Source organism: Pelophylax lessonae (genome assembly GCF_965119305.1).
Source record: "Pelophylax lessonae genome assembly, chromosome: 1".
NCBI classification, from domain to species: domain Eukaryota; kingdom Metazoa; phylum Chordata; class Amphibia; order Anura; family Ranidae; genus Pelophylax; species Pelophylax lessonae.
In genome coordinates this window covers 787,523,560-787,544,855 of record NC_138768.1, presented here as the reverse complement: position 1 = coordinate 787,544,855, position 21,296 = coordinate 787,523,560, and positions in this window count along the sequence as shown.

The window sequence follows — 21,296 nt, the reverse complement described above, 5'->3', positions numbered from 1 at the left end:
TATGGAGGGCTGGATGGGAGGCAGAGAGATGGGAACCAGTAGCCGGAACTCTGTGCGTGGGAATAGATGGGTAGGATTTGATGGGCTTGGGAACACAGTGCAGCAGCCAGAACTGGAGGAGGAAGTTCAGGTAACTTCTCCTCCATTGAATGCTGAGGGCGGACCTACCATATGGTTGGTTGCTAAACACCAAGCAGCCCTAGAAACCAACCACTAATGCTGGCAGAAGCGGGTAGGAAGTGGGACTGCAGTGGCGAGGCCACAGAGGAATCATTGGCAACACTGCTCGTGACGTCAGGCCCCCTACATGTGGCTGTCCCCCCATGATGGCAGCTCTTCATACGGCCCGGCAGCCCCAGACCACTGGGCAAATGCCTGGTGTGTCCTATGGCCAGTCCGGGCCTGGCTATAAGGTAGCCACTAGCCAGCAAAGGGTATCCATTAAACTCCAATCTTTCTGGATAAATAATATATTACAGAATATTAAATAATGATGTTACAAGGTAAACTAGTCTTGTGAGAAAGTTAATTGTTATTAATTTTATTTATGCGTTTGTGTGTATAGTAGTGCCACACATTCCTAGTACAGAGCAGTTTTATGTAAACCAGGCTATACACTATACATTGTGTAGGCTGCCATTACTGCAACCACCTGGCTGTCATGCTTTCCAATGGCTTTCACCCACAACAAGCATATAGCATGTAAAGTAAGAGGTAGACAAAAAAAACTCCTGATCTACACGCTCAGGTATCTGGGTTAGTGAAAATATTAAAAACATTGATTCAGCATGAAGTAAAGGCTCAACTTTTCAAAAGAGAATTACAACTATTTATAAATCTTGACCTAACCCACAGATGAGCTCTACAAGAAATAGTAAGTTAAAACCTAGTCAATTTTTCTTTTTTTTCTAGTTTTGGATAGAGTAGGAAAGAGCTAACAATTTTTATTAGGATTTTATTGCTGTCTGTGACCCCACTGGCAATGTCCCTGTTTTACTTTTCCTCTGACATTTGTATAAGAGAAGAGGGGAGTGTGGTTGTCACTGGGACAGGAAGGCAGAGACAGCAACAAAAACATTGTCAATAATAATTTATTGGGAACTGTAAAACATTTAACCTGTCCTCACTCTAATAAAAATGTATATTTGTTTGTGTTCCTGTTGGAAAAGATTTTAAAAGGAACGCATGGGTATCTCCCAACAGGGACATAGACAGCAATTGGAACCTGGCAGAAGCTCAAACTTTTCCCCACTGTTTCAAAAACATAACAAAACGTTTCGTCCGGAGACGGTCTTTGAGCAAAGAACTGTAATGTACCGTTAGGTAGAAAGCAGAGCCTGCATATGTAAAATGTGGGTAGATAAACAATACTCATAGATTTAATTGATGGCAGAAGCCCTAAAACACCTTTACATTATAAAATGTTATTTTTAAATTTCCTTTAGATTTACCTTTAACGATGTAGTGCAAGGGCCTGCCTGATTGCACAAAAATTGAAGGTGTTTAGGTTTGACTTTGTATGGTTTTGTTAAATATAAAGGAAAATTGTACAAGAAAATAGTATACTCTGTGGCCAGCCTAAGATATGTCTATGATCTAATACAGCCATGACTAAATGACAGACTGTGGCTTGTACCCAGATTGAGTGACAGTCCTGATCAGCTGTCCCCCTCCTCTGCAGTCATTGGTTGCTAGGACCACTGATGTCCTTATAACTGATGCTCTGACATGGTGAGTCACAGGAGGACAGAAGTGGAGCTTCCTCCATCTAGAGCTACAGCCTGCTTCAGCTCCTGACTCCAGCCCTTGTCCTACCTGATGGTAAAAGGTACAGGGACACCTGATGTAAGGGGGCACTCTGATGGGGACATCTGATGTAAGGGGACACTCTGATAGGGACACCTGATGTAAGGGGGCACTCTGATGCAGAAGCCTGATGTAAAGGGGCCACTCTGATGGGGACAGTTGATGTAAAGGGCACTCTAAAGGGAATGCCTGATGTAAGGGGGCACAGTGACGGGGGTATTTGGTGTAAGGGGGCACTGTGGTGGGGGCATCTGCTGTAAGGGGGCAGTCTAATGTGGACATCTGACATAAGAGGGCATTTTGATGTGGACACCTGACATAAGGGGGCACTATGATGGGGGACACCAGATGTAAGGGGACGCTCTGATGGGGAAACCTGATGTAAGGGAGCACTCTAATGGTAAAGCCTGATCTAAGGGGACACTCTGGTAGGGGCACCTGATGTAAGGGGACACTCTGATGGGGACACCTGATGTAAGGGGGCACTCTGATAAGGACACCTGATGTAAGGGGACACTCTGATGGGGACACCTAAAGTTAGGGGACACTCTGATGGGGACACCTGATGTAAGGGGGCACTCTGATGGGGACACCTAATTTAAGGAGACACTCTGATGGGGACACCTGATGTAAGGGGGCATTCTGATGGTAAAGCCTGATGTAAAGGGGCCACACTAATGGGGACAGTTGGTGTAAGGGGCACTCTAAAGGGAATGCCTGATGTAAGGGGGCACTGTGATGGGGGTATCTGGTCTAAGGAGGCACTGTGATAGGGGCACCTGCTGTAAGGGGGACACTCTAATGTGGACATCTGACATAAGAGGGCATTTTGATGTGGACACCTGACATAAGGGGGCACTATGATGGGGGACACCAGATGTAAAGGGGCACTATGACGGGGGTCTATTTTTTGATAGGCATGCAATATCTACACAGATCTTATCCAAGTCATAATACAAGCATGAGATATGTAGCTCTGCTGGAAGAAAATTTTACTGACCCGACTTCTGTGAATTTAAATGAATTCAATTCCCTTGATCTAATATCTCTGGAGTCAACCACAATCAACACCATATAAGGCTCATCGGGGATAGATAGAAACTGGACAGGTTAGAAACCCTTATGCAGTGGAGATTGCTTTCTTCCTGATTAGATATACTGGCCGAGGCATCTACAGACAACCTTCCTCTCAAAGGTCTAAACAGGAGTGGTTATCTGGTGTCCGTTGGTGTTTAATGATGGTCTAACTGGCACAAATGTCTGAGAGTGGTTCGGTCATACCTCCACTTTTAAAAAGCCTCTAATGTTTATGGCGAGTTTAAGGACGTGAAATAAAATTACAGCAAATATGCTACTACCCTGCAATGGGCGTGCAATACACAAGATGAAGCCTCAGTCAAAGTTAGCAGAAAATCAACACTTCAAAGTCTTGTCATGTAATTTCAAGGAATGTGTCTTCTAAGGTTATCTTAGGTATTGCCCAGCTATGGCTCCTATGTAAAATTTGAACAGAGCTACAGTAAAAAGCCAGGTAGTTGACAGTGAGCACAGGGGATCGTTTACGATCTCATGTTCCAAAGACAATTCCTTTTAAAGATGGACCACACCTCTAAAACACCTGTGAGTGGAGGCCTATTAGAGATCACTTTACAGTGTTGATGTCTTGCTGTCATTGTGCAAATAGGACGTGTCAAATGTGTAACAGAGCAAGTCTGCGGGATGATTAATTACCTATTTTTTTTCTTCTCAACCATTAATAATTGATCAGTACTTTGGCAAGGTGATGTGAGGCTAGTGAACAGCAACTTTCCTGAGTGTGCAATTGTATCTGTGCATTGTGGGCAGGATTGAAGGACCTGGATTATTCGCTAGTGCTAAAGTATCCCACTTAATAATGGCAAACAAAATATTTATGAAGGTCCAAATGATCTTCTAATGAGGTCAAGATAATTTGATTGTACTTAGCTACCTAACAACCACATATCAACCATTGATTGGAAGAAGTCCAACAGTATTTTGATACAAGAGATCATCTAGGTTGTTTGCAGTTATTGGCTTACAAATTACCAGGGCTGGCTCACTCTAGATGAAACCCAGTGTGTTTTTATTCTGCATCAAAAATGCATGGACAGTGTTTAACATGGATTCCTATGAGCATAGTTCACAGCAGTGCAGTCAACAAAAGAAGAACATGCTGCATTTTTTTTTTAATTTAAATCATCTGGAACTCAGCGCAATCCATCAAAAATGCGCTGGTACGTACATGTCCACAATTGTGATGAAGAAAAAGAGAGGTGAAAAAATGCACCAAAGCGCATCAAAAATGTGTATGCTGAAATACATCTGGAAAGCAGAAGTTGTGGTGTGAACCGGCCATGACCATCCTTTTCCTTCCCAAGGACTTTTTTCTACCAAAGTGGTGTAATTAAAGCGGACCTTTACCCTCTTCAGTCACTTTCCATATTTTTCTTTCTTCACCCTCCTGTTTCACAAACGGACATTTATTTATTTATTTTAGAAAAAAAAATTTCCAGGCTTTTTCACCCAGGTGAGAATGATGAGTACAATTGTCTCCAGCCCATCACTCATCCCAGGAGGCTTTAGGGCAATCAATAGCGCATGCATTTGTCATTAGGTGGCCAGCTGTCTCTTCCTGGTTCTTGCAGCTGCCCCCCCTGATGATGTGCCACATTATTATGTACACTATCAGGGGTGTAATGATATCCCGTACTGGACACACGAAAAGCTGTAGCAAGCGGCCATGTTGTTCAGCTATTATAGGTCAGCGGTGACAGTCTTGCAGAACAGTTACACATTGTCACAGTGATTACCCCCTCCCTCCTCCTCTAATTCATGGAATGCATAGGTTTTACACTTCAAAAGAGCTGTTATCTCAACTCAGAGACATCAGAAATTAGCGCTTAGGCCTGTGCAGAGCTGTAAACAGCTAAATGAGTCCTGGCAGGATGTATGTTTCTGCTGTCCAGGTCTATCGTAAAACTATGATACCCAGAACTAATAAGAATCATAAAAGGCAATCAGAGAGCTCTGCCCACTTCAAAACTAAACAAATACACACATGATTCATAAACTCAGACAGGAACAAGACACATTATTAATAAGTATATATTTATATGAGAATTGTCATACTGAACGAAATAAGGTCATACATGACCACACTAGCACATATAGAAGGGAAGATAGCTGTCAGAAATTCCCTGGGTGACAAATTTATCTGAGCTACCCTGTGTTTAGGATCCTTGGATTGGAAATTCAATGCTGGACAGTAATCTATCCGTTTAAAAAATGCGACCGGTACATATTGGAAGATATAAAATGGTGGTATAAAACTGTCTGTAGAGGAGGGGCCTGATATTGTCATATACCCAGGACAGCCTGGCCGTTTTCATAAACCCAGGACAGCCTGATCTTTTATTGGTCAGGGGCATCTGTCAACAACCCTTTGATCCCAGAGAAAAAAAGATGCCTAGCCAGTTGAGAGTTCTCTTGTTCCATCAAAGCAGGAACATCTGTTAAGCTTGAGAATCGATCACACCTGGCTCATCGGCTGAACTTTGATAACACCCAGGATATTCATTGCAAATATTCTTCCTCCTCAATTCTACCTTATTTTTCTATTTCTTTGAAACACCTTTTTTTTCTGTAAATATTTTATTTGCACCAACTTTGACCTTTTCGTTATTAAAACCTTATTTTGAAAAGTGTTAACCTTGTCCCTAAGCTCTGCAAGCTAGCAAAAACCGATCTCTTGAAGAGTGCTACTGTATAGGATAAATCCTATGAACAGAACTACAGTACCTGTCTGTGGTGACAGTGTGTGCTACAGACGATCATTCTAAAATCATAATTGCTAGAATTACGAGCTTCATCCTGATTGGACCAAATGGGGGGTGGCGGCATTTGAAGGGTTAAATGCTTAATTAGCCCAGTGACAATCGCTCTCAGCCTGCTGGCACCAGATTGTGGTCCCGGGAGCTGGAAGTGACAGCGGGGTGTGAGATTGGCTGGTCCTTTGTCACGAGTTAGTGAGAAGGGCAGGGATCTGATACCCACGTCCGTCACATATTGGCTGGTCCTTTGTCATGAGTTAGTGAGAAGGGCAGGGATCTGATACCCGCGTATCAGAAGGGGTCCAGCTACAAGGACCGGGATGAGACAGCCGGCCCCTGATTATGTAAGAGAGGAAGATGGTAGTGTAGGACAGGGTGAGCAACAGTGGAATGGGGTACTTCAGAGCAACGCTGGATTTGCTGGGCCTTTATGGTTGGCCATAGATGGATCTTTTTTTTTTTTCGACCAGCCAATTCATTAATCGCTACATTCACACACGTGAGATGGATGGAGGAATCCATTGTGCCATTGTTTTCTGAATACACTGATCAGCACTACAGCTGATTATTAAAGGTTTACTCCACTTTTGTGGGGATAAAAATAGCGAATAAAGAAAAAATAATATAGCGTATACAACTAGGACACAAGTCATATTGTAATAGATTGTTATTAAAAATAATGACCTTTCCTTTTCAATCTGCAGCTCTGACATTTTCTGACAATGCAATGCAATATTGCTACCAAGAGGTGTTTTGTACACAGAATGTGTACAGGTCGTCCCCAAGAAACATAATTTCCTGCTTGTGTGATTGGCTCACCAATTTTCCCAGAAGTCTTCACTAATGCCTCGTACACACGTGCAGATCGTCGGCCGAACGATCGGCCGTCTTTTGTCCCCGGGCTGTCGTGTCTGTTGAAAAGTGCAAAAGACTTCACAAGAATTTTGTCCGCCGACTACAGCCGACTGCAGAAGTGATGTCATGTGATGGTTAACTTTCCCTGTGTTTTTTCTTTTCTGAGCATGCCCAGTCTCGCAAATCTGCTGTCTGTCGGCTGAATTCTGTATTGACTGGCGAACAATCGGCCGCTCTGGTGTCGGCATACAAAAATTTTAATGCTTGCACGACAGATTCTTTTCGGCCGAAAGTGCGCTGTCGGCTGTCGGAAGCATCATACTAACAAGCCGAAAATCGGCCGATTGGTCGCCGGCCGAATCTTTTCGACCGACAATCTGCACGTGTGTACGGGGCATTAGATACAAATCAGATTTCAGACATCCCCTGCAACAAAAATGTCATTTTTGGTGAGATACTTCCGATAGGAAATCATGTCTAAAGGGATGCAGGCCCAACAGCTTTCCTCATTAGAGCCCTGCAGGTGCACAGCTGATTGATAAGTATGAAACTACTTCCATTAGACTCACATTCCCACATGGATACAGACAAACATACAGGGATTTCTTTAGAATAACAAAAGGTAGGAATCTGCAACAAAGTTTGTTTAAATCCTTGCAATGTACAGAGACCACCCAGAGGGGAATGTTTTTTAATCAGCAAAAATGGAGTTAGGCTTTAAATAGTTGTCTGTAGAGCGGGAACAGCCTTGCATGGATCGCAATTGATCCGGCCCCTACTGAACTCTATACTATACTTACCTAGGTGCATTCATCATTGATCCAATCCTGCATCTGTCCCCCACTGCCTCTGCAATGAGAGTCCACTATCGCTCAGTTCTTGGTACGCCCTGTGCTCACTGGACCGCCGGGCTGGGGAGGGGAGGGAGCTGCTGGCTCAGTGTTCCAGCAGTGCAGCTGAGAGGCTGAGCCAGCTGTCTGTCTAGGCATCTGGGTGGATCTCGACTGTAAAGTCAGAATCGATGCAGACCAGCTGAGTGACATCAGCCCGCTGTCAGCTGAATACGGGTCACAGGAGTGCACTCCTGTGATCCATAGGAGAAGTATGGCCATGCGTCTCCTTTAAGTATGATAATGATAATCCAGTGAGGTAAGAGGGTATTTGAAAAAAAAAATAAGAAAGGGGTGAAGCTTCTCTTTAAAGGGGAACTTGTCAACTCAATCACTAAAATGTCCTATAAACTTTACTATGTAGAAATAATTTCAGAAGTTGTTTTTTTTTTAACATTTGAAATTGCAGCTTTTATTAAAATAATACCAGTTGTAGTAATAATACCAGGTGATCCTGCCATCAATGCCATTGTGCATGCACTTTCTGTAATAGAGTGACAACATTGTCCATGTCATCCACTACTGCTTCTGCATCGTCACCATAAGCATGCGCAGGGTGTGTGCCAGGTGTGCCTGGGCACACTTTAATCACTACATGCAGTGCTGATTCCCCCTACTGGCAGAGGGGGAGAGAAGTGGCGCAAACAGACAGTGGAGTGACTGCAAAAATATACTGTGGACAGGTGGTGGAATGTAATCCAATCGCTGGACACTTGGATGGCTGCAGGCTTGTAGAGGGGGAAGCGACCCTGTATGATTTCAGGAGAGAGAGAGAGCCAAGAGCCGATCTAAGTGTAGCACAGCAGTAATTTTAATGACACACAATAAAATCGTTACTCACAAGAGGTCCATAAAAACAGGCATTGGTAAAATCCAAGAGGGGGAGGTCTCTGGGGTCACATCCGAGGTGGAACATCCAGTCAGGCGGTGCCGCTGTGATGAGGGAGGACAGTCGATGGCCTCATGTCGGAGGCGGGAGACGTGCAGGTCATCTGTGGTGGTGGAGCAGCGTGGGACCGCTGGTCGGATGGTTGTGACGTCACTTCCCGGAGACAGCAGGGAATCAAACGGCGACGCGTTGCGGAGCTCCGCTCCTTCTTCAGGCCGTGCAGGGGCCATTTTGGATGTGGTATTTATGCCAATAGTCCGGGACAAGAACTACAGTGGCTCAGGAGGGACAAGATTGGGGAAGGGCGAACCAGCAATGGGATTGTTATCTATATAGAGAGTGGTGGAAGCTAGAGAAAGGAGGAGGGAACTGTGTGGGGAGGGGGAAGGGGGGGGGGAAGGGGGGGAAACGAAAGGGAAATAGAAGAAAGGAAAAGGGGGAGGGAAGAATGTGCTGACTTGACTTGATGTTTTGGTATTGGGGCCAATAACCGTGTAACACTACAGGATGAGTGTACATGGTATGGAGAGTAGTGTGCATGAAGGGACTGGATTATATTTTAGGACAGGAACGGTCCGTGCGGTGAGAGCGCACATATGTGGATGTATACAGTAGGGACAATTGGTATGAAAAAGAAGAAGTAATAAATGAATAAATAAATAATTAAAAAAATAAATAAATATATATATATATGTGGAAGGTGTAATCAGGGAATGTTTGGACTGGTGCAACATGATTGGATTGATTGTGTGACATGTATGAATCTACGCATGAGGGCAAGAATGGGGGGGGGGGGGAGAAAATGGGAAGGGGGGAGAAAATGTGTGCGTGCGTGAATGCGTATTACTGCACGCATGTTCGCAAGCGTGTGTATATGCGGGATAGCACATATACACAAACACACGACAGCACACCCACACACGCACACCTATGGAAAGTTGGTGTGCCAATGTGTGGGCGGGCGTCGTGTGGGGCATCCATGTGGTAAGGTCATACTATGAATCGAATGATGGTAGAGAGACTATGTGGGAAAGATTAACAAATATATGGGGGTACTTACTTTGGTGTTGGCTTGATATGAAGAAGCATATGACGGGAGGGTTCAAAAAGGTCTCTGGAAGACGGAAGGAAGAACCTGGGCAGAAAATGATCATGTTAGAATACCACAAGAAATATTACTTAGGGAGATGGGCTACAGCAGCACATTAATTTCAATTTCTTCGTTCAGGCCCCCAGCATTTCAAGGGAGTAAATCCAGAAGGTTTCCCTCTGGCACAACCGCTTGAAATGCTCTGTCCTGGGCAAGGTATTAGGAATTGACTCAATTACCCACACCTTGAGTCCGGAGGGAGATTGGTTATGGAACTCTGCAAAGTGCCTGGGGACACTGTGTTTGTCCTTCCCTTTTTCGACCAGCCGACGATGCTCACCAAATCGTTTCCTAAGGGGTCTTATGGTGCGGCCTACGTAGAATAGTCCACATGGGCAGGTTAGGCAGTATATGACATAGTCTGTGGAACAGTTGTAGAATTGTTTGATTTGGTGTTTTTTTCCTTTCACAGTGAACTCTTTCTGTCCGTGTTGAACATGGGCGCAAGTGAGGCACAAGGGTTTGCGACACTGGAACATCCCTATGAGGGGGATGAGGCAGATGGTGGTGGTGGGGTGGGGGGTGGCTGATTTGAGTTTGCTCGGGGCAATGAGATTTTTGATGTTTGAGGATTTTCTGTATGAGACTTTGGGAACAGAAGGGATGGTGGATTTTAAATGAGGGTCCTCTGATAAGATGGACCAGTGTTTTCGTAAGATCTTTTCCATTTGTCTGTGTTTAGTATGGAACTGTGTGGTGAATCGTAGGGGTTGGGGCAATGAGTTCTTTGAGTGGGGTGGGGCCTGGGGAGCACTAGAGTCATATTGTAGCAGGTATTCTGAGTGGGCTTGTTGGACCAGGGGTTCGGGGTACCCTTTATCTAGGAATTTTTGGGTTAGTAAGGCACTTTGTTCGCAGTAGTCCTGTTGTTTGGTGCAATTGCGTTTTAAACGGCAGAATTGACTCTTTGGGATGTTAGAGATCCACCTAGGATGGTGGCAACTATGGTAATGTAAGAATGAGTTTCCAGCGTGGGTTTTGTGTAATTTTTGGCTACAATGTTGCCGCCTTCATGATATAGGGTAAGGTCTAAAAATGCCAATTGAGCCGAATCGCATACAGAGGTGAAGGATAAATTGAAAGGATTTTGGTTACAATGTTGCACAAATTGGATAAAGGTGGATTGGGGACCGTCCCAGATGACAATGATGTCATCTATGTACCGGCCGTAAAAAATGATGTGAGGGGTGAAAGGGTTGTTCTGCCAGATGTATTGGGCTTCCCAGAAACCCATGGTGAGGTTGGCATAGCTGGGTGCAAAATTGGCACCCATCGCTGTGCCAGTGACTTGGAGATAGAAGTCTCCGTTAAACTCAAAATAGTTCCGGGTGAGGCAGAATTTGGTGGCATCTAGGATGAATAGTGCTTGCTGGGGGTGGATAGTGGGGTCTGCGGATAGGAAGTGTGAGACGGCCCTGAGCCCGACCTGATGGGGGATGGAGGTGTATAGGGAATTAACATCCAGGGAAGCCCACATGTAAGTGGGTTCCCAGGAATAGTGACTGAGGAGGTCGAGTAGGTATGATCCGTCTCTGATGTAAGAGGGGAGGCCTTGTGCTAATGGTTGCAGGAATTGATCAATGTATTGGGAAAAAGGGCTGGTGATGCTGTCCATGGCAGCTACAATGGGACGGCCTGGGGGGTGGGTACTGTTTTTATGGATTTTGGGTATGTGATAAAAATATGGGGTGGAAAAGAAGTCTCTATTGAAGAAAGAGAGTTCTTGTTTGTTGATTATCCCCTCTTCCATTGCATCTTTGGCGAGGCTCTGCGCCTCTGCTTGGAACTTAGTGAGAGGGTCCTGGGGGAGGGGGCGATATGTGGAGGTATCTGAGAGAAGGCGGGTGGCTTCCTGGATGTAATCGGCCCTGTTTTGGACCACTATGCCTCCACCTTTGTCAGCGGTTTTAATGATGAGGTTTTGGCTCTGGGTGAGATGTTTGAGGGCAGATTTCTCTGCTTGGTTTAGATTGGAAGCTGGGGCATGGGAGGGGTTTTTTGATTGTTTACACATTTCGAGAATGTCCGCGTATACTACTTGATAGAACGTTTGGAGGTACGGACCTTTGGACTGGGTGGGATTGAATACTGATTTTGGTCTGAGTGAAGAATGGCGAACTGGGGGGGAAGAAGAGGGGTGGAGGGTGAATGGGATGAGGTCCTCATCATTATGGTGTTCAATGTGTAATTCTTCTAGAATTTGGAGGGCCAGTTCGTCCATGGAGGAGTCTAGATCAAGAGTGGAAGGAGGGGGTTGAGGGTTGGGAGAGGGGTCAAGGGAAGCCTTGGAGGATTGAATGTTGTAATGACGTTTCAGGGTAAGGTTCCGAATGAACCTGTTGAGGTATTTGAACAGAGTAAATTGGTTTGGTGTAGTGGCTGGGGCAAAATTGAGGCCTCTGTTCAGTAAGGCGGTTTCAGCAGAGGATAGTGAGTGGGAGGATAGGTTGTATATTTTTACTGTGTTAGTAGTTTGGCTCTTTTGTTTATTTCTGAGTCTTCCCCCCGCTTTCCTCTGTGTCTAGTTTTCTTTTGTTTGTTTGAGGAGTCGGTACAAGCAGGGGGGTTGATTCTAAAAAATGGTCTGGTCTTCCCCCTCCCCACACAGTTCCCTCCTCCTTTCTCTAGCTTCCACCACTCTCTATATAGATAACAATCCCATTGCTGGTTCGCCCTTCCCCAATCTTGTCCCTCCTGAGCCACTGTAGTTCTTGTCCCGGACTATTGGCATAAATACCACATCCAAAATGGCCCCTGCACGGCCTGAAGAAGGAGCGGAGCTCCGCAACGCGTCGCCGTTTGATTCCCTGCTGTCTCCGGGAAGTGACGTCACAACCATCCGACCAGCGGTCCCACGCTGCTCCCCCTACTGCCTGGGCTTCCCGGATGTTGGCCACCCCACCCTGCAGTGCTGCTGGCTTCCCTCCACTCCTCTCCCCCCTGACTGCTGTAGGGGATATTTCAGGATGGAGAGTGGGGAAAGGGGCTGGTAAAGATGTCATTTACCAGTGCCTCTATTTTCTAAATTAACACAGCGAATACACTCACTCACTGTGTTCATTCATAACTAATGCATGGTAAACTGGGTTTACTATGCTTCAGTTTGTGAATGAACAGGAAGCTGCTGAGCACAGAGCACTTCCCATTCATTCACTGCCCCGTGCAGCTGAGGCTACAGAGAAAGGCATGGGTCTTTGATATTTAGGGTGCACACCCTAATGCAATAGGCTGCGCACACCTATGGTCGTCATCCTGTCACGTGCAGTCCCCAAGAAGATATAAGTTGAGCTACTTTTGTCACCTGGCTAATGAAGTTTGATTTTTATTCCTATAGAAAATCAATAAGAGAACCCCCGGCTCTCCTAACTCTACCGATGATCCCAATGCTCACCTACATCATCATCACCTACTGCAGACTTCTACATATTTTCATGACCAACCAAAAGCTGATGTAGATAGCAGCTTAAAGTGTTTCTAAACCCAGGTGCCTGCATTCACTATATCTCCTCCCCCACTGTACACAGAACCAGGGCTGGGACAAGGGGTGGGCAGGAGAGACGGCTGCCCTGGGAGCTGTGGTATCAGGTGAGGTTGGGGGGGCACCACATAGAGATTGGGGCGGAGGGGATTTGTGTTGGAAGGGGGAATATCAGGGGCCACAGGGGGTAAGTATTGCTCTAGGAGGGAAAATGTAGGGGGTACTAAGAGTGGTGATTTGTGTTGGGAGGGGGATGGCGGGGGGGGGGAGATTTGTGCTAGGTGGGGGTATCTTGGGGTAATTTGTGTTGGGGGGGGGTCTGAAGTAGGGGGGTGATATTTACTAATAGGGGAAATTTTAGGAGTAGAGGATTTGTGCTAGGAGGTGTGAATTTTATTAGGGGGGGGGCATTTGAGCTGGGGGGCAAAGATTTGTGCTGAAATGGGGGGTGGATTTGTACTGGTAGGAGGGGGAATTTATGCTTAGGGGGTAAGCATGCAGATTAGTGCAGTTTTTGTGGGGAGATTCTTGCTGACTCAATGCTCATACATCATGAAGGAGGGCGGGGGGCACAGTTTGCATGTTCACCCTGGGCTCTAGATCATGGGTGTCCAACCTTTTGGCTTCTCTGGGCCACATTTAGTGTAGAGAAATTTTCTCGGGCCGCATATAAAATGTATATTATAGTTAAGGTATATAATTAATAAAATGCCGCCGCGCCCTTCCCGCGTGGCCGCACCCCCCGCACTAGTTGGAAGCCTCTGTGGCCATGCCCCTGACCCGACTTCCTTCCTCCCCAGCAAAAAAAAATTGTCAGGGGGCAGTGGGCCGCATTGCCTGGGGTTTCTGGGCCGCACGTGGCCCCTGGGCCGCAGGTTGGACATGCCTGCTCTAGATGATCTTGTCCCAGCTCTGCACAGAACATGGAAATGCAATCGTTTTAGTAAATATAAAGTGCTAAAAACTTTTTCTGATCAGCAGTATATAGCAGTCTTGTGACTTCTATCAGTGTCTGGTTAAAGCTTGTAGGATGAGGTTTCCTTCCCCCTTGATTGTCCTATGAGGCTGCAGGACCTTCTGTCTGGACAGTGCTGATTGGCCCTGTGCTGATCAAATACACTCCTCCAAAATAAAAAATTAACTCTCTAGCAATACACACCAAACTGGGCAAGTGCAGATCGTCCCCAAGTCTCTCTTCTATCAGGAGATGATTTGGGGACTGTGGAAGAGGGGAGGAGCGGAGAAGACAGGATCAAACAGCCTTTTTACACAATGCAGAGGGTTAACTCCATAGGTTCCTCGTGAGTATAACAAGCATGCTTCAGTGCATATACAGACTGCTTTCACTGTTGTGGGTTTGGTCACTCTTTACGTGGCCGACAGAACAGCGGCTGCATTGGACTGCGCTTATCACTTTGGCCAAGCGCACTGCAAATGACGCAATTTACTAAGATGCTTTGCCAAAACAGAAAAGAGCACACGTACATAACACGTTCAGTGTATTCACTATTATTTCTCAGGTTATGGTGTAGTGGGTAAAATGAATGACAACACCCTCCTCTAGGAAAACCCATGTCAAATACAAGGCTTCCTTTTTAAACAAGAAGATATTTGCATGTCATCACTTCCATCACAAATCCATAAACAAGTCTTTATTCCTCATTCAAGGATAATGGGCCATTCAAAGTGTTCCTTTGAAATCCATATGCTAGCTGTGCATCCGGATCCTCTACTTTACACACAGATACTGCATACAATTTGGAATCATTTACCAAATCACATCACAAAGCTGTTTTATCCCCAACCAAACATTTTATGGAGAAGTTTTTGGGGACCAATCCATAACTACAGTATGTGTGATGTGGCCTCTAGCAAATCTACTGAAGTGTATTTTCACGTTTGCAACCACATTGGGAATAAACCCACTTTATATTTGTTACATGTTGTCATCCACATATCATAACTTGCTAGCTTGCTAAAAGAAATAAAAATGGCTGCTTTAATTTTCCTCACTTTTTTTTTCAAGGAAATGCCAAAACTGAAATTTTCCTCTGCAATGCAATGTTAAGGAGAGGACTAGGAAGTTGATGTTTGCCATAATAAACTCATTTGTACTGTGCTGGCAGATCTCATTATCAGTTTTAAGCTAGATTTGAACTCTGTCTGTCTTAACAAAGGGATCCCCCCGGAGTCTTTTTCTGTGGACAGAATCACTTTAAAACTGTGCAGAGTAGCTTCTGGCTTGCCCAGAGACCTACAGTATTCCTAAGCACATTTAACCACTTTAGCTACGGAAGGATTTGCCCCCTTCCTGACCAGGCCTTATTTTGTGATTCGGCACTGCGTTAATTTAACGGACAATTGCGCGGTCGTGCGACGCTGTACCCAAACGAAATTTACGTACTTTTCTTCCCACAAATAGAGCTTTCTTTTGATGGTATTTGCTCATCTGTGCAATTCTTATTTTTTGTATTTTATGTGCTGTAAACAAAAAAAGCGACAATTTTGAAAAAAAATAACAATATTTTTCCAATTTTTTATATGACATTCTCAAAACAAAAAAATTAAAAATCAAAATCTTTTTAACATTTTAGGCTAATTTGTTTTCTGCTACATATTTTTGGTAAAAAAAAATCGCAATAAGCGTATTTGATTGGTTTGCTTAAAAGTTATTGTGTCTACTAACTACGGGAAAGATTTATGTCATTTTTATTGTTTTTTTCTTTTACTAGTAATCTGCGTTTTTTTTGCGGGACTGCAACATTGCGGCGGACAGATCGGACCCCTAACTGACATTTTTGACACTTTTGGGGGTACCAGTAACTCCCTGCAATGATCACAGAGCCCATGTGATCCTTCTATATAGGATGGCATTTCTCTATGGTCATTTCACAAGCCCAACCCCCCCACAGTTAGAATCACTCCCCTAGGCTTACATTTAACCCCTTGATCACCAATAATATTAACCCCTTCCCTGCCAGTGTCATTATTACAGTAACAGTGCATATTTTTAGTGTCAAAAATGTCAGTTTGGGGTCTGATCTGTCTGCTGCAATGTCGCAGTCCTGTTAAAAATCGCAGATCGTCGCTATTACTAGTTAGAAAAAAAAATCTAAATGACATAAATGTTTTGCCCATAGTTTGTAGACGCGATAACTTTTGCGCCAACCAATCCAAATACGCTTATTGGGATTTTATTTTACCAAAAATATGTAGCAGAAAACAAATTGGCCAAATTGGCAATTTTTTTTTTTTTTTTGGGGAATGTTATAAAGCAGAAAGTGACAAATATATATATATATTTTTTAGAATTGTTGCTCTTTTTTTGATTATAGCGCAAAAAATAAAAATCGCAGAGGTGATCAAATACCACCAAAAGAAAACTTTTTTTAGGATCGCATGACCGCAAATTGTCCATTAAAGTAACGCAGTGCCAAATCACAAAAAATGGCCTGGTCATTAGGGGGGGGAAAACCTTCCGGGCTGAAGTGGTTAAAAAAAAAAAACACCTGTGTGCATTAGGGTCACCATACCTGTTACAATCTAAGCTTACATCTCTGTAAAATTAACTTTAGATTTACCAAAGCTATTTAACAGAAGGGCCTTCATAAACTGTCCAATGAATTTGTATCCAATCAGACCAGTCCTTGAACAACATAGTTGCTGGTAGATATAAAGGAGATTGTACACTAGATTGTAACCTCTGTGGTAAACTTTAGTTCAAATCCAACATCATTACAGATCTTTTGTTTTTTTATGATCACTTACTGTTTCTATGTAAATGTATCCTAACCAAGCTCAAACTGCTGCTCATCCTTATGGGCCATACACACTATAAGATTTTCTGAAGACTTTTTCCTTTAGATTTACCAAAACCATATAATATGAGGTCAAACCTAAACACTTTCATTTTGTATGCAATCAGGCAGGCCCTTGCACTACATAGAAAAGGTAAATCTGAAGGAAATCTAACCACAAAAGTTGGATAGTGTGTATCAGAGGCGGACTGGGCCGGGAGGCAGGGAGGCGATTGCCCTCCAGGCCGCTCTGATGCTTCCTAAAAAGGCCACTCGCTCCGCACCGATTCCACCCCTGCAGACAGGCATGACACCCGCCGGCCGCCGCTACATTGTGTTATACTTGCGGAGCATCACTGCTCTGCTGCAACTCTGCAAGTATACTATAATGTAGCGGTGGCTGGCGGGTGTCATGCCTGTCTGCAGGGGTGGAATCGGTGCGGAGCGAGTGGCCTTTTTGACTGGTGAGTCCAGTCACTTCCCTGTCAGGCGGAGTGATCTCCACCCGACAGATGCTTTCTAGTCCCGGCCGAGTGTGATGTCATCCAGAGGCCAGGAGGCGGGAAGAAAGGACGGAGGAGAGTGCTTCTGCAAGGAACTGCGAGGAGCCAGCCCAGTGAAGCCCTGTGGAATAGTGAGTTTTCAGAGGCTGCTCAGGCTGATAATACACCTTACATAAGGCAATGTTATGTCAGTGTTGTAGATGTGTGAAATGGCTCAAGTGATTAACTCATTGAGGCGAGGAGTTAATTTACAATGCTGTTTGTAAAATGCAGCATGGAGGGGGTTAATGTACTGCCAATGGCCACTAATGCATTAGTGACCAGTGACAGTTAATTAACCCCTTTGTGCTGCATTAGTGACAGTGGCACCAGTGTCAGTGTTAATTAACCCCTGTATTGTGCAGCATGAAATGGTTAATAAACACTGACACTGGTACAACTAATGCAGCACAAAGGGGTTAATGACTGCCACTAGTCACTACTGCATCAGTGTCCAGTGGTGTATTTTATTTTTGTGCTACCCTAGGCAAGATTTAAATCGGGCACCCCCATCTAAATGTATCCCACCCCAGCCACAGTATACTGTTCTTGTCTCAGGGTCTGATGAGGAAGCCACAGCTGTTCACAATGAATGGCTGCGGCTTCCTTATCAGACCCTGGGACATGAGGGCAGAGGATGGGGGTCAGTGGGACATAGGACGGGGTCAGCAGGGCAGAGAATGTGGCGGCAATGGTAAGCACTGATCAGGAGCAATAAATAAGCTGGATTGATATGCAGCACTAGTAGGTGGCAATGATGGACACTGATAGGTGGCACTGATCAAGCTGCACTGATGAGGCTGAGCTTATATGCACTGGTGAGGCTGCATTGATGGGCAATGATCAGGCTGCACTGATGAGGCTGCACTGATGGACACTGGTGGTGCTGCGTTGATGGGGACTGATGAGGCTGCATGGATGGAAACTGATGAGGCTGCACTGGTGGACACTGATGAGGCTGAAAAAGTGAAAAAATGTGTCTCTCAACAACTTGATAAAACACAAAATAAATTATTCCAATGTGCAAATGTTCGTGCAAAAAAACAGTTTCTAGTGTCCAAAAAAAAAAAAGGGTTAAGCAAACAGCCAATGATGGAAACACAGACTTGATAGGAGTGAATCTCAAAAAAGCCTCCACCTCCACACGATCACCCAGTGAAATGTATAGGTACCGCTTACCAGAACCACTGGACCCCTTAGTTATAGGGGGTCAAACACGCTTATTGATCCACATCAGATCCGACCTTGCACATCCCCCTCTCACACAGGCGACAGTGTGTAGCCAAATCGATGGAGCATTAAAGAACCAAGTCATAGATGGAGAGAAATGACAAACAGGCTCTCATGGTGCAGTATTACTCATCAAAGGATCATTTTCAGTTTGCTGGGGATAGGAGACCCAGCTCCACGCCTGCGTTCCTTAGACCCGGAAGTTTACGGTCTCACGTTCCCAATCTAAGGGTCTAAGGAACGCAGGCGTGGAGCGGCGGCTCCTATCTCGCCTGTGTGAGAGGGGGATGTGCAAGGTCGGATCTGATGTGGATCAATAAGCATGTTTGACCCCCTATAACTAAGGGGTCCAGTGGTTCTGGTAAGCGGTACCTATACATTTCACTGGGTGATCGTGTGGAGGTGGAGGCTTTTTTGAGATTCACTCCTATCAAGTCTGTGTTTCCATCATTGGCTGTTTGCTTAACCCTTTTTTTTTTTTTGGACACTAGAAACAGTTTTTTTGCACAAACATTTGCACATTGGAATAATTTACTTTGTGTTTTATCAAACTGTTGAGCGCCACATTTTTTCACTTTTTCATTTGTCACGTTATTCACGTTGATTTTGCAGCTCGCAGAGTGGAAGCAATTTCACCCTAAACACATTTATAGATATGAGTAGTGTTTATTTATTTATACATCACATTCATTTTGCGCAGTTTTTGTTGGGTTCACCAATAATCTTCTTTCACTGATGAGGCTGAGCTGATGGACACTGATCAGGTTGCATTGATGGGCACTGGTGAGGCTGCATTGATGGGTACTGATCAGGCTGCATTGATGGCAACTGATAAGGCTGCACTGGTGAGGCTGCATTTATGGGCACTAGAGAGGCTGCATTGATGGACACTGGTGAGGCTGAATTGATGGGCACTGGTCAGGTTGCATTGATGGGCACTGGTCAGGTTGCATTGATGGGCACTGATCAGGCTGCATTGATGGGCACTGGTCAGGTTGCATTGATGGGCACTGGTCAGGTTGCATTGATGGGCAATGATCAGGATGCCTTGATGGGCACAGGTGAGGCTGCATTAATGGGCACTGATGAGGCTGGACTGATGGGCACTGGTGAGGCTGCATTAATGGGCACTGATGAGGCTGGACTGATGGGCACTGGTGAGGCTGCATTAATGGGCACTGATGAGGCTGGACTGATGGGCACTGGTGAGGCTGCATTGATGCATTATTTTTGTTAAACCTCCTTTGTTGCTATTAACATTAAATTATGTTACCACATTGTATCATATTTGTCTTGCTTTATAACATCAATATCCGTTATAAACCAGGTGGGCATAGATGGTGAGCTCGGTGGTTCAATGGGCCACTTGACTGGACTTGCCCCCCAGGCCCAAGGCTGCCAGTCCTCCCCTGGTGTGTATGCAGCTTTAGATGTGGTACAGAGAGTGAGCATTGTCTCTCTAGGACAGGCATGCCCAACCCGTGGCTTGTGGGCCAAATGTGGTCCTTGACCTCAAACCTATAGCAACCCGCACAGCCTCTTTCAGGTGCCCAGTGCTCTACTGAATGGTTCCTGGCCCTCCATAATCTCGGCGGCTGTCATATACAAGCTGCTATTGTGGCCGACTCCCAGGTCATCTCTTTCTTTCCTTCCCAACACACGAACATGGGAAGAGGAGCCTTTAGACAAGTAGATTACATCTAGAGGAATTCATACAAGGATTCTGAAGGTGGATTCTCAGTTGTGTGATGAGCTTGGTGTCATTCTGGGAACATGTGAGTGCATCATGTGTTATCTTTGCTTAGCAAAGAAGTTTATTGCACTACTAGGACATGTGCCTCTCTGGTCTGTTTTTAACCACTTGCCGACCGCCGCACGACTTTTTACTGCGGCGGTCAGCCCCTCACAGGCAAAGCGGCGTAGTACTACGTCGCTAGCCTGTAAGGGTTTCGGGAGCGAGTGCGCGCCGCCGGAGGCGCGCTCCCGCTTCTGCGCGGTCACGGACCCCCCCCCCCCGCGCGTGTGCCCGGCGGACATCGCGCGATCTTCCATTACACCGGAAGAAAGGCAGGCGGCTAATGTAAACAAAGCCGCCTGTCATCCTTCCCTGTGTAAGAATGGTGATCAAACGGTTCTACTATGTAGGACCGTTGATCACTGTTCTTCCATGTTGCCACAGCCAATCACAGTTAGAAACACGCTCCTAGGGACACACTTAACCTCTCCCTCTCCAATAAAGTTAGCCCCTTCACTGCCAGTGTCATTTTTACAGTAACAGTGCATATGTTTAGCACTGATTACTGTAGAAATGTCACTGGTAACCCCAAAAGTGTAAAAAATGTCAGTCAACGGTCCGATCTGTCCGCCGCAATGTCGCAGTCCCGCAAAAAAAAATCGCAGATCGCCGCCATTACGTGTTAAAAAAAAACAACAAAAATGACAAAAATCTTTCCCTTTGTTAGTAAACGCAATAACTTTTGCGCAAACCAATCCAAATAGGCTTTTTGCGATTTTTTTTTTACCAATCATATGGTAAAAAAAAAAAAATTGGCCTAAAATGTTAAAAAATTTTGATTTTTAATTTTTTTTCATTTAAAAAAAATGTGAAAAAGATTGTTATTTTTGCAAAATTGTCGCTCTTTTTTTGTTTATAGCGCATGATCAAAAAATCGCTCAGGTGATCAAATACACCCAAAAGAAAGCTCTGTTTGTGGGAAAAAAAAGATGCCAAATTAGTTTAGGTACAGCGTCGCACGACCGCGCAATTGTCCGTTAAAGTCATGCAGTGCCGAATCGCAAAATACCCCC